The sequence below is a fragment of the Clupea harengus genome, chromosome 24 (assembly GCF_900700415.2).
Source record: "Clupea harengus chromosome 24, Ch_v2.0.2, whole genome shotgun sequence".
Taxonomy (NCBI): Eukaryota; Metazoa; Chordata; class Actinopteri; order Clupeiformes; family Clupeidae; genus Clupea; species Clupea harengus.
The window spans coordinates 2,703,740-2,719,082 of record NC_045175.1 but is presented as its reverse complement, the minus strand read 5'-3'; the positions used below and the strand labels follow the sequence as shown (position 1 = coordinate 2,719,082).

At 39.3% G+C, this 15,343-nt stretch overlaps 1 pseudogene; it reads right to left on the bottom strand.

The window, feature by feature from the left end:
• Positions 1–4,358: 4,358 nt before the first annotated feature.
• Positions 4,359–10,886, bottom strand: LOC116218974 (annotated as a pseudogene).
• Positions 10,887–15,343: the final 4,457 nt, after the last annotated feature.

The following is a 15,343-nucleotide window of genomic DNA, read 5'->3' as shown; positions in this document are numbered from 1 at the left end:
TGTTGTACATAAAGCGCGCATCCAATGGTGGAAAATGAGTCCAGTCCTGTAGTTCTCAAAACTAATTGACAGTAGTTTCTTATAACAAAACAAAAAAACATTCCCACATGATTATTTCTACGTAGAATTTTTTTTATCAATATCTCCGGATAAGCCGCTTGACTCTACAGAGTGAGCAAAGCAACCATCCACACAGATAATCCACTAGAGAACCAGACAGCCTGCGTCCTTGAGACCTTCGCATAAAGAGAAACAAGGAAAGACATAGAAAAAGGAAGATATGTGTTGTTACTCTGAAGGCACTAAATGAAAACTAACCAACTCTTGTTCTAGACAATGTGAATAATGTGTATAGGCATTACTTACCTTTTTAAAATCGTATTTGTATAAATACAATCAGGCCTAGTCCTGCTTAATTATTACTTGCTCAAAAGTAAATACAAAGACTCTCTAAACTTTTTTTTTTTTCAAATCGATTAGCTCTCAGGATATTTGGAAACAATACCAGCTGGAATTGTGGTAAATGGTTGGCAGGGGCGGTTTTTCCTACAGGCGGTATAGGCGGTCGCCTAGGGCGCCACTCAGAGGGGGGCGCAAAAAACTGCGCCCAGCAAAAAAAAAAAAAAGAATTGTGTTTTTTTTTTTTGCTGGACAGAGGTTTTTTTGCGCCCCCTTCTATATCTCCAACCAAAATTTTGACATAAAAAAAAATAATCTAACATTAGGGTAAAATGAGCCAAAAATCGAAAACGGAAGAGGTACGTACGTCCTTGGTGTTGTCAGAACATGCGAGCACAGTGAGGCGTTTGGTTGTGTGTTCAAGAAACTTTGAAGAACAAAATAATGAAGAGGCAAAAGCCATCCGGGGCGCAATTTATGAAGAAAAGAAAGGAAGAAGAAGATAAACGTGCCAAGGAGAACGGTAAATCCTTCAATCCTGTTCTAGCCTAGAATGAATTCCAGATAAGAAAACGTTCACGAATGCGTGAATTGCCCCCGGCACTTTAGTGGAGTTAAGAAGAAAAGATGTACCTTGAAAGTTTTCCTACTCCCTGTCACATAGTTCTTTAAGGATTTTACAGAGGCGCTATATAAAAAATGATATGTCCATTTATTCTACATTATACAAAAAAGACATGATTAAAATAGGGGCGCACATATAAAGCCAATAGCCAATGCAACAACACTACACATATCTTACTCGTTGCATAGCACACCCATTAAGGAAGCCAAACACGGCAACTTCAGTGAGGAATACTGGTAAAAATCCAAGTGTTGTATTGTCAACTTTAGCGAATGGATGTATGTAATCTTGCTAGTTAGCTAACGCTAGCTAGCCAGTGACTTGTGACGTTCCTTGTTATTGCCATTCAGTCGAAACATCAGTTCAAGTTCAGCTGTATCGCAATTTGCGTCATTTTGCGTCATAAAAGTTTGAGTAATCAAATTTGGACAGCTTTAGTTTTGGTGGAGCGAGCTAGCCAGTTTAATTAGACATGATTCAACTAATCAAGAGCTATGCATCTTGGAATAAAAAAATGCCAGGCTGTCCAAATATACCAAAATGCTTAATAGCTACATTTAACAAATGATGATAATACATACTTTTGTTATATAATTTTAGATTCACTTTTAGAAGACTAAGAAAACATTATTTGCAGGCGATTGGGAAGATGTCGTGGAGGTGTGTGTGTGTGTCCATAAACATTTGAACAGGGGGCGTGGCCGGAGCGTAGTCCAGCACAGGCGTGACATTTTCTCAGTGATTTGTTCTTGAATTAATGTTTGTTCATCGTCGCGATCGTTGTTGTGTTTATGTGAAAGAAATTCAGTCTTACAGGGCAAAATAGCGTTTGAAAGTTGCAATTCCGTTTTCGTGGGGGATTTTTTTTTTATTATTATTTGGGGGGGGGGGGGGGGGCGCCAGGAGTGAAGCTCGCCTAGAGCGCCAAATGTGCTAGGGCCGCCCCTGATGGTTGGGATAAATGTTCTCTCTGGACAGGGAAAAGGGAATATTGTTTTGAATTTTTGGAAACACAAGTTAAAAGACACTGTCTTGACTGTGCACCTTATAACGCTACAACGTTCTCCAAATCCCTTGTTTTCTCTACTACTAAACAGCTCTCTATACCTGACAGGACACTGAGGGTTATGTTATCAGTGTTATGATATATGAACATCAATATTAACAATCAATAATCTTTTTCTACATCATACTTAACACTCTACTCTACATACAACAAACATTTGAAGGCATTGCCTTTCAAAATGCTATACATATTGTATGTAGCCTACAATGTTGCTGATATGACATAAAACCGATTGCTGATTGCTATGGTTATCTCGTTGCTATGCTAGCTAACTAGCTAGCTAAGGAAAATTGTAATCATTTTTAATACATTTTTTTAATTTTAAATAGATTTGCATGAAATTATAGCTAGTTATCTAGCTGATGTTATAGTCTTCTCAATTTAACGTATTATTAAATTATAATGGGAATAAGTAGAAAAGGTAGAAACCCTCAGGGTGCCTGTGCAACTTCGTATGAAAGAGTTCATATTCACGAGTTCATATTCATGAGCAGGGACGTGCACGACTAAGGTTGCCCGGGCAACTGCCCGTCTTTCATGTAGGCCTAAATTAACCATCATCATCAAGTAATATAAAAATTAATTAAAATGTTCATAAATCCAGGCTCTGTTTGCCACGTTTAGCCTAAAGAATCAGGCAGCTAGCTTGCCTACCAGACAACTAGCCCGTTAACACATGCACATTTTTTGGTAGGAAAACTAAGTTGCATGTCTGCTGATGGTGAGTTTCTAACATTTCGTTTTAACAAGAAGATGGAATGCATCACATGGTTAAATGCCTAAATCCTATCACTGTTTTGGGTGTGTTTAAGTGTAGAGTGCGGTAGAAGCTAGAATGCCTACGGAAAAGAGAAGGATTCAGGAGAGAGAGAAGCAGCTAAAGGAGGCAGTAAAGGGGAGCACATCTTTGCAGAGTTGGTTACAAAGAAGCAAACCAGCAGGTGAGACAGAGACATTGCACTGTGATAAAGATGACGATGTGTAGGCTAATTAATTAATGTGAAACAGGCTCATATTTTCAGACTCATATTTTTTGCATACTAATGGAAATGTATTATAATTACATTACATTTAAAATGAGGAGAAACCACAAACCTCCAGACCAGAGGATAATGTGGACCAGGAAACACATACTGTAGGACAGGTAGTGCTGATCACCAAATATGAGATGAAAGGACCATGCTAGAAAGTACAGGGATAAAGAGCCACATACTAAATTATTGTAATCTTAAAAAAAGTATAGGCTATTTGAGAGATCCATTCAGAGATATTGCCTGAGCAGAACAAAAATAACATAGCACTGCTACTGGTGGGCCTGATAATAGTAATGATAAGTCCAGTCCTTTTGAGGGTTTTGCGTTTGCTTTGTGTTTGGGGCTAAGTCACATTTGTCTGGGGGTTGTCTTTTTAATCTTTTTTTATTAAGGGAGATTGGCATTGGTAGGTTGACTCAATTGGTAACTTCTGGCTCGATAGGCCAATGCGGTAATACAGGCCAGACAGTGGGCAAGAACTGAAGAGAAATAAGATAAGGTCTGTCGGACACTGTGGTGCTTTTGTTCTTTTACAAGACAAATTTAAAAAAAATGTCGATGCACGCAGGATCTGTAGACAATCATACCGCTTCTATCTCTTTTTCTTTATATTTTTTCACATTTTCTTTATACATTTCCAATACACGTAAATCACAGAAAAATGAACCAGTGCGCAAATAATCTCAATAACAATACACATATAACCTACACATGTTGGTTACAACAGACAGACAATGTTTGTTGTATGTTTCTGAGTGAACATGTAAGGAACTATAGATAGTGGATATGGCGGCTGTACACTGATAGGGTGTGAAATGCCTGTGAGTCATGTTCTGTGGTTTTGCAAGCTGTGGAGTGAAAATGTGGCATGAGTCTGAATTTATAACAGATACATTCTTGTGTTCAATTTGAGCATTTTGTGAAATTTACATCTATACATAAGGAACAATATGAGCTTATTTGTGTAAATGTACTTGCCATTTATTTACAAAGCTTTGAGAAATATGCATGCATGTATGTATGAAATGTAGGATTATTAATTGAAGGCAAGAATACTCGCACACGCTTATAAAGTCGAAGGGTATTCAGCTGGTTGCAATTCAGCAACCTCACCACTAGATATCCTCAAAAATGACAAGTTGTACCTTAAACATCACGGTAGAGCAGTCTTATATCAAACAAAGCATGGACTTTTTAGTTCTTGCCGATAATGTTGCGAACTGGTAAAGCATCTTCAGACCTCAATGTCCACATTATCTTTGACATGTTTGTTCAGTGGTGCTTTCTCTGTGCGTGTATGCCAAACCAAAGAAAAAGTAATCAGTAAAAAGTAATTATAACATACCAAAGGACGGCTATGAGCCCCACTGGCCACACCGAGACCCGCTTGGTGGAACGCATCTGGAGAGGGAAAAACAAAAGCCTTTGGATCACAATAGAATAGTGCATGATAGTGCACAAACCAATAGAATGGTGCATGATAATGCACAAACCAAGCATTTCTAATTGCAAATGACAGTAATTGTGATGAGTAATTACATAAAGATGTGTTTTTTGGTTGTTTGTGAGTCGTGACCGTGCGTCTTACTCTTTTCACAGATTATTAAATGATTTAAGAGTCGATGGGCCTCATGCAGCAATGTTCTCTGAAATCTCTGAAAACGCGTTCTACTGCGTAAGGTCTGGAAAACATTTAAGAGCTGTATGTAAGCTATTCAGGAGCTGAACGCATGCAAGGGTGCCAATCATCAATTGGGATTAATGGCCAGTAGTATTTCTTTAGCCCTCAAATGTAATAATACAATCATTCTAATAACAATTAGATGTTTTTTTCTTTTTTTGGTTAGAGTGCTCTCGACCGCTCGTAAAATGTTCTCTTACATTTTACAAGAACAAAACTTAGAAAACATTGGTGAGTCCCAGAAACCAATGCGTTTTAACAAAATAAGAACACATCGTAAACACGAGGAAAGAAAATAAGAAGACATTTGTTAATTCAAGGTTTCCTGCATGAGTCCCAATCTGTGGCACATTGCGGTGTAAAGACCAATGTTAAATGTCAGACAGTCATTTGAATCACTCGTTAAGAGGTTACAAGGAATTCTAGGAGAGTTGGGAGTGACAGGACAGTGTCTGGAGATGTTTTCCGATCATTGAGCGCATATGGAGTTTCATTAGTATGCTTATCTATTCTGTTTTACAGTGTCAGATACCAAATTACACAAGCGCTGTGAGTGCGTTGGGACACACGTAAGTGTTCATAGTATAATGATGTGCATTATGCAGTACAATTAGCAAAAAGTGACAGTGAAAAAACAGAACTGTGACAAACAGTAGCAAAAGTAACTGAAAAAAAGAACTGTGATCAACAGTTACAGTGAAAAAAAAATACACGTTCTGAAAAGCCATCACTTTGCTCTAGGGACTGTTAAGGGATACTGCACCCACATGAGAAAAGAAGGGGAATGGAAGTATCTGAGATTTCAAACTATTTTACGCCTTTGCAAGTCAGATGACAAACACAAACTCCTAACACAAAGGAGTAAGTAAGCAGTGGTTATAATTCTGTAGGGCAGGATGTCACAAAGCGGAACCGTCAGCCTCACCGTCGTGCAGTTGTTTGCTTTGGGCTCTAGGTCCTCCAGCTTGGTGAGCTTGTTCAGGAAGGCGTTTGTTGAAAATTATGATTGTAAAACAGTGCCGTGGTGGTCATAGAGCAGAATTGCAGCTACAAATTGACATTGGGCCTGTGTGCAGGGATGGGTATCATGAAAAGGTCAAGCATCATGAAGGCCAGGGTGCAGGTGCAGGCCAGTGGAAAGTAACAAGCAGTCAGGAGGGGGGTCACTTACTCACACCCACCCACCCACACACATACACACACAAACACATACACACACATAAAAGACATACACATACACACATACACTCACACACACACACACACACACACACACACACACACTCGCACATAAGCACACACACGAGATGATGGCAGTCAAGGCCAGACCAGGCCTTCAAAAAAGAGATACCAAGCAGATTGATAGGAGGGTCTATCTCCCTCAAAACAAAAGTTCCCCCGCAACAGGTGAGCGAGAATATTCTAAGTGGCCAAAAGCGTAGATAAAATATGAGGAGATATAAGGGAATATTCTGATTGGATCAGTATAGATGGAGGTTGAAGATCGTGACTTGCAGAAAGTGACGAATTATGAGTATAAAAAGTAAATGCATTGGGTGTTTTAGTCAGAGCTGCTCCATGGACCACCACTCTCATTTTGGATGAAATGTCTGCAAGGATGGAATAAAACTTCAGTTTATCGCACTCTGGATTTCTGACTCTGATTGAAAAATTACTTTAAGATTTGGAAACAGTTGTTAATTCGCTACAACACGTTCTCCTGCATGCCACTCTTGGCCCCCTGCAGGACGAAGCGAGCGTTGGGATTGGCGAGGATCAGGATCAGATTGACTGCAAAGCCTACAGGAGAGCAAAGGGAGAGTGAGAGGAAGAGAAAAGGGGTCATTGAAATGAATAATCGGTAATTTTATTTGTCGTATGGAAAAATATTCCACGCCTACCATTAGCCATTGTGATACAAACAGAGAAAGTAATATATCGACACCAATACATCCAGATTGTTTAATTTTGTATGCATTTATTTACATCCAGAAAATGCAATTAAGTAATACAATAAAAGCCTGACGGACACTAGTTGTCTTAATTATGCTTAATCAGAATAGATGCTAATGTTAACATTTTTAGGAAACTTCTCTTAGGTCAGTCTTGTCACGTGACTGACCTTCTGTTCTGTTCCATGCACTCATTGTTTGTTATAGTATTTGCCATCTGTTAGATGTTAACGTCACAAGACATAAAGGCATTATTTACACTGCACACAATAATGCGAATGAACGATAAAAGTCCTGTGACTGACTACTCCTCTATTTATACATGTGACTACAGCCAGCAAGGCACATGTGTGCTACGCTTTATGCAGTGATACAGACTATGGCTAACATTCCCCACAAATCTGACAATGTAATGCCCTAGTACTCAGTACTGTTCCTCACTACTTCTGCTCTGCATACCTGACTGGAGCCATCAGTAGAATAATTCATTCTAGTTGAACACACTCAAATTTCTAATGACACTGATTTCAGTGAAGTATGCTCGGAGCAGGGACAGGTGGGAGATTTTTAGTCCTATGGGTAGGCAAGAGCAGGACTGAGATCCTCTGATGTGACGTGTCTGACAGATCAATGGCAAATGAACACCACTGGAGTTGAGCGTTTCTGGGCGTAATTGCGGTTGGCTAGTGTGTGATTGTGCTGTGTAGCACTTGCCTGCCATGTCCGTGCTGAATCTCCTTCCAGGAAAGCCTGTGAACCAGCCCACCACTTTCCCATTCTGGACCACTGGCCGCTCGTACCAACGGGCGGCTATCAGCCCCATCGGGCATCGGGCCAAGGTTTATGACAACTTTATAGTGTAAAAGTGTAAAAAAACTTAGACATCATAATTCATGGTCTTTTACTGTTGTCTTCCTGTCAGTTGTGCGTGCAATAAAAAACTGATTGCAGTCAGCCTTGTTTGAAATGACTAAAACCAATCTTGATTCCCAGTTGCCAAGAGGCATTTCCTTGAAGTCATATACAGCCAATCAAATGAATGTATATGACTGGTGTCGTTCGGTAAATCATGTAAATTCTAATGTCAAGCTAACGTTGTTTTCTAATGTCAAGTTAACATTATTAACATCAACCAAAAAAACATAACCTGTAAATGTCTTTGTTCTGACAAATGACAGGTTATGTTGTCTTGGTTAATGTCAAGAAGTCATAACAAAGACATCCGAAACAATGTCAACTTGATATTAAAAATGACAATTTATGCACGGACACTTAATGACAACAGTGATAAACATTCATAAATGCTCCTTCATGTTCATGACAGGTGCCTTGTCAGGCTTTTTGCACACCCCTTCAAATAAAGTGTTACCCATATTTTGAAATTGTATTTAACACAAAGGAGTAAGGTGTAGGCAACTAAATAGGTACATAAAATAACAGATTCATTATTTGCATTGGCAAGTATCTGTGGTCACGAAGACTTGATTCTGATTCTTAAGATAGTGCTCTGAATACGAACCTCCTCGAAAAGCTCCAGGTCGTACGTGTTGTAATCGTCTCCGAAGTACACAACGCCAGAGTCAAGGGGTCCCCGGTGCTGCCGAAGCCAGTCCAAGCCGAGGTTTCTCTGTTCACTACCTCTGGCTACGCAACCCGACTTGCAATAATCGGGTTTGAGGATGTTCAGATGGGTGTGCGGTATTCCCGAATTTAATAATAATTTGGCAACGAGGGGCGACCGAACGCCAGCGTCCTCTACCACGATCCAGTGAAGGTTCGGGACCTGGCGCAAGGTGTTGCCCATTCGCGTCAAGTCGGCTTTTTGCGTTGGCCTCTTATGAGTTGGGGTGATGACGTATATAAAGGGAAAATCCGGCGTCTCCATGGAAGACAAGTGAAGCATGACCCATACCATAACTCCCCCAGCCAGGAGGATGCAGGCTAGAACTCGCGTGGAATACTTTGTCATAATACCTGATGTGTGATGGTCAGTGGAATAGCGGAAAAATACCTATTTTAAACAGAAGAGATCAGGTCCTTTTCACTTCATTCCTGTAAGTCTTGGCATGTCTCTCCGTCTGCTTCTGACCACAAGAGTGAGTTTGTGTGCGCATATATCATGCACATGCTGTTTGTTGATGTCACCGACACTGACATTGCAAGATAAGGATATTATTAACTATTTTATTGATGTTGTACATAAAGCGCGCATCCAATGGTGGAAAATGAGTCCAGTCCTGTAGTTCTCAAAACTAATTGACAGTAGTTTCTTATAACAAAACAAAAAAACATTCCCACGTGATTATTTCTACGTAGAATTTGTTTTATCAATATCTCCGGATAAGCCGCTTGACTCTACAGAGTGAGCAAAGCAACCATCCACACAGATAATCCACTAGACAACCAGACAGCCTGCGTCCTTGAGACCTTCGCGTAAAGAGAAACAAGGAAAGACATAGAAAAAGGAAGATATGTGTTGTTACTCTGAAGGCACTAAATGAAAACTAACCAACTCTTGTTCTAGACAATGTGAATAATGTGTATAGGCATTACTTACCTTTTTAAAATCGTATTTGTATAAATACAATCAGGCCTAGTCCTGCTTAATTATTACTTGCTCAAAAGTAAATACAAAGACTCTCTAAACTTTTTTTTTTTTAAATCGATTAGCCCTCACTGAAAAAAAACGCCCTCAGGATATTTGGAAACAATACCAGCTGGAATTGTGGTAAATGGTTGGCAGGGGCGGTTTTTCCTACAGGCGGTATAGGCGGTCGCCTAGGGCGCCACTCAGAGGGGGGCGCAAAAAACTGCGCCCAGCAAAAAAAAAAAAAAAAAAAGAATTGTGTTTTTTTTTTTTGCTGGACAGAGGTTTTTTTGCGCCCCCTTCTATATCTCCAACCAAAATTTTGACATAAAAAAAAATAATCTAACATTAGGGTAAAATGAGCCAAAAATCGAAAACGGAAGAGGTACGTACGTCCTTGGTGTTGTCAGAACATGCGAGCACAGTGAGGCGTTTGGTTGTGTGTTCAAGAAACTTTGAAGAACAAAATAATGAAGAGGCAAAAGCCATCCGGGGCGCAATTTATGAAGAAAAGAAAGGAAGAAGAAGATAAACGTGCCAAGGAGAACGGTAAATCCTTCAATCCTGTTCTAGCCTAGAATGAATTCCAGATAAGAAAACGTTCACGAATGCGTGAATTGCCCCCGGCACTTTAGTGGAGTTAAGAAGAAAAGATGTACCTTGAAAGTTTTCCTACTCCCTGTCACATAGTTCTTTAAGGATTTTACAGAGGCGCTATATAAAAAATGATATGTCCATTTATTCTACATTATACAAAAAAGACATGATTAAAATAGGGGCGCACATATAAAGCCAATAGCCAATGCAACAACACTACACATATCTTACTCGTTGCATAGCACACCCATTAAGGAAGCCAAACACGGCAACTTCAGTGAGGAATACTGGTAAAAATCCAAGTGTTGTATTGTCAACTTTAGCGAATGGATGTATGTAATCTTGCTAGTTAGCTAACGCTAGCTAGCCAGTGACTTGTGACGTTCCTTGTTATTGCCATTCAGTCGAAACATCAGTTCAAGTTCAGCTGTATCGCAATTTGCGTCATTTTGCGTCATAAAAGTTTGAGTAATCAAATTTGGACAGCTTTAGTTTTGGTGGAGCGAGCTAGCCAGTTTAATTAGACATGATTCAACTAATCAAGAGCTATGCATCTTGGAATAAAAAAATGCCAGGCTGTCCAAATATACCAAAATGCTTAATAGCTACATTTAACAAATGATGATAATACATACTTTTGTTATATAATTTTAGATTCACTTTTAGAAGACTAAGAAAACATTATTTGCAGGCGATTGGGAAGATGTCGTGGAGGTGTGTGTGTGTGTCCATAAACATTTGAACAGGGGGCGTGGCCGGAGCGTAGTCCAGCACAGGCGTGACATTTTCTCAGTGATTTGTTCTTGAATTAATGTTTGTTCATCGTCGCGATCGTTGTTGTGTTTATGTGAAAGAAATTCAGTCTTACAGGGCAAAATAGCGTTTGAAAGTTGCAATTCCGTTTTCGTGGGGGATTTTTTTTTTATTATTATTTGGGGGGGGGGGGGGGGGGGGGCGCCAGGAGTGAAGCTCGCCTAGAGCGCCAAATGTGCTAGGGCCGCCCCTGATGGTTGGGATAAATGTTCTCTCTGGACAGGGAAAAGGGAATATTGTTTTGAATTTTTGGAAACACAAGTTAAAAGACACTGTCTTGACTGTGCACCTTATAACGCTACAACGTTCTCCAAATCCCTTGTTTTCTCTACTACTAAACAGCTCTCTATACCTGACAGGACACTGAGGGTTATGTTATCAGTGTTATGATATATGAACATCAATATTAACAATCAATAATCTTTTTCTACATCATACTTAACACTCTACTCTACATACAACAAACATTTGAAGGCACTGCCTTTCAAAATGCTATACATATTGTATGTAGCCTACAATGTTGCTGATATGACATAAAACCGATTGCTGATTGCTATGGTTATCTAGTTGCTATGCTAGCTAACTAGCTAGCTAAGGAAAATTTTAATCATTTTTAATACATTTTTTTAATTTTAAATAGATTTGCATGAAACTATAGCTAGTTATCTAGCTGATGTTATAGTCTTCTCAATTTAACGTATTATTAAATTATAATGGGAATAAGTAGAAAAGGTAGAAACCCTCAGGGTGCCAGTGCAACTTCGTATGAAAGAGTTCATATTCACGAGTTCATATTCATGAGCAGGGACGTGCACAACTAAGGTTGCCCGGGCAACTGCCCGTCTCTCATGTAGGCCTAAACGAACCATCATCATCAAGTAATATGAAATTCATTAAAATGTTCATCAATCCAGGCTCTGTTTGCCATGTTTAGCCTAAAAAATCAGGCAGCTAGCTTGCCTACCAGACAACCAGCTCATTACCACATGCACATTTTTCGATAGGAAAACTAAGTTGCATGTCTGCTGATGGTGAGTTTCTAACATTTCGTTTTAACATCGAAGATGGAATGCATCACATTAATCATTTCATTCAAAATGGTTAAATGCCTAAATCCTATCACTGTTTTAGGTGTTGTTAAGTGTAGAGTGCGGTAGAAGCTAGAATGCCTACGGAAAAGAGAAGGATTCAGGAGAGAGAGAAGTAGCTAAAGGAGGCAGCAAAGGGGAGCACATCTCCAAAGAAGCAAACCAGCAGGTGAGACAGAGACATTGCACTGTGATAAAGATGACGATGTGTAGGCTAATTAATTCATATGAAACAGGCTGATATTTTCAGACTCATATTTTTTGCATACTAATGGAAATGTATTATATTTACATTACATTTAAAATGTGGAGAAACCACAAGCCTCCAGACCAGAGGAAAATGTGGACCAGGAAACACATAGGACAGGTAGTGCTGATCACCAAATATGAGATGAAAGGACCATGCTAGAAAGTACAGGGATAAAAAGCCACATACTAAATTATTGTAATCTTAAAAAAAGTATAGGCTATTTGAGAGATCCATTCAAAGATATTGCCTGAGCAGAACAAAAATAACATACCACTGCTTCTGGTGGGCCTTATAATAGTAATGATAATGGTAATAACAATAATATATAATTGGACAGATGATGAGCCAAGTCCATCAACTGCAGACAAAGACAAAGAGCCAGACCCAGATGAGAACAGAACAGATTTGGAGAACAGGGAAAGGAGTCAGGACAGGATGCCAACAAGGGAGGATATTGAGATGCAGAGTGAGGCATAATCCATGAATACAGATTTTAGTACAATCAGGCCTTCATAAAATTTTCACATTCAGTCGAGCCTTGCTGTCCTGTTGTGAAGTTCCCAAAAAATGCATGGAAAATGCAATGCAAAAAGCCCACTGGTATGATTCTGGAATGTTCTCCACAGAAAGATGCCATGCACAAATGAATTGCTGTATTCGAGTGTTCTATTTATTACTATTAATAAAGACCCTGTTGCCCTTTTTTCAGGTCACAGCAATGGCCCTTCAAAATTCCTGTGCACGTCCCTGTTCATGAGCACAGCTGGCTAACAAGTGCTAACGTTAGCCATTAACGGAATCATGAATAAATGGTGTGCTAACGGTCATATCGCTATATTAGAACGTAATGTAAATGACTAATAATTACATTTGAACGAACTAACACAGTTCAAAGAAAGTAAACGTAGCTCACTTAAACATATTTATCACAGTGTGAGACAGCCAAAAAACATACAGTCATTGTTTGTGAGGGTTTTTGAGTTATGTGCGCAACTATGTTACTAACTCTCTAACAGCTGTACTAACTGTCACAGCTGTCCCCTATCCCAGGAGACGAGCATTTGAATGATGTCAGAGTAAAAGTAAAGCGCCTTGAGACAATTGTATTGTTATGGCGCTATATAAATACAATTAAATTCAATTGAATTGAATTAAAAGGCCGTCAACCAATACAATACTGTGTGCGTGTCCATAACAACAATAGACTACAATATGGAACTGATTCGGTGCGGTAAAGGACGCATTTTTAAGATTTTTGAAAATGTATCTGCAGGCCGCACTGAGTGAGGAGGCGGGCCGCATGCGGTTGTAGCCACAGCCAAAGAATCTTATCAAATTACATGAATGTTTAACAGCTTTTAACCTTGATTATTAAATTAAGTATTATAGCTCAAAGAGCATGAGTGAGAATGTAAGCGTCATTCAGTCTGACTGATGAAATGTCTCCCTTCCTGTTTCAAGTTACATTAGTAGTCCTCCTTACATGGGCTGGTATACGAGCAGCTAATCTTGCACACAGCAAACAGCTCTCCAGTCGATGAACTCTTCATTGTGGATTCATCAATTGATTATTAATGATTCATTCAATCATTATGGTTGTCAGTTGTCCCTTGTCTAGTCAAGGCTCCATTGTCCAGTACGAATGGCTATTTCCCACTAGCAGACACCAGCTCTGATCAGCTGACCAAATGCACCTTGGGGGCGCCAGCAGTAAATGTATCAAATCTATAAATAGAAAAATAAGTAAACTGCGCATGTAACTGAAAATGACATACATGCATATGAAATTAAACATTGTATCTAATACATTTACTTTGGCCACATTCTATCATGTTCTTGTTTATGTGCTGTAGGCCGTGACTGTGTGTATTTTGGGCATGTAACTTACTTTTCATGTGATGTTCTTTACCACTATGTGGCGATTAGGGTTTTTGATTGACACTGGTGGCTCAATGCAGTCAAATACTTTTTAAATGTATGTACAATGTGTATATCTACATTTTAATCACAATTTCTGTAGGACAGACAGTACTTATTCATTAATTCTGACAATCAAGTCGTATAAGTATATTGAAAATATATTATTAACCATCAGACTACAGCAGGCTATTCAGCGCTCACAGCACAGCTCTTTATTTTACCGTTTATCGAGCTTCACGTGGCAGCGAGAGTTTAATCTTTAACAGACCTTATCTAAAAAAAGATTTCTGTCTCCTGATCCTTCCACCACAAAAAAAAACAGATACCAAGCTTTACCTAGAATATGCATTTCCTTAAGGAAATACCAGTGCATGAAATGCAAAAGTTAAGGAATGAAGAAGAAAAGAAAGAACAAGAGTGAAAGAAGAAAGGAAAGAAGAGTGAACAAGAGTGGCTATGGATAAAGAAAGCAAAGAGAGAGTGAAGAGGGAAAATAAAATACTGAAAGAAGGACAGAAAATGGAGTGAAGCAGAGAGATGGAGTGTGAGGGAGGATGGAGGACTGTAAAGTCAAAGAAGGCTGACAAAAAAGTAGAAAAAAGAGTAGGAATTGATGGACAGGGTAATTGAAAGAAGAAATGAAAGAAGAGTGAACGGGAGTGAGAGAATGAATCTGCCTATGAGAGAATTAATCGGACTCTCACAGACTGCTTGCTCTGTGTGATACTGATCCTTCTGCAGAAAATCTTTTTGTAATCTAGCTTACTCTGATGCATATTCACACCTGTGCTAATATGTAATTTAACTAACATTACTGTGTAAACATCAAAATTAGTTTCTTATTGTTATATTTGTACTGTGTGTCGGTTTAAAAAAATGTGATGTATATGTGAGATATGAAGTATTGTGTGATGACAGGAAGATAGATGCCAGTCATTGATTGGAAACTAATAGAGTTGAGTCCAGATGATTGCTAACTCCTGTGTTTACTACCCAGTGTTCTCCCCCAAACAAACCAGAGATGGACTTGACAGAGGTTTAAGTGCTCCTGTGCTTCCAGTTCCTGTGCACATTGATGGGAATTACCAGGCCGACACTCTTTTAGACAAAAGACCACGAGGCGAATACAATATTTCTGGAGGTGTATTTCAAGGTACTCCTGCAGGGAGTCAATTCCAACATCAGGTAGAGGCAGGCAAAAGACTAAAGAGGCACCACAGTGTTACAGGTTAAATACCAGTCAATCATGGGAGGTTACATTGGGGGTGATAGGTCAACATTGGGAATGTTTCTACAGGTCAAGGTTGGGAAGGGGAGGTGACCTTCCTACG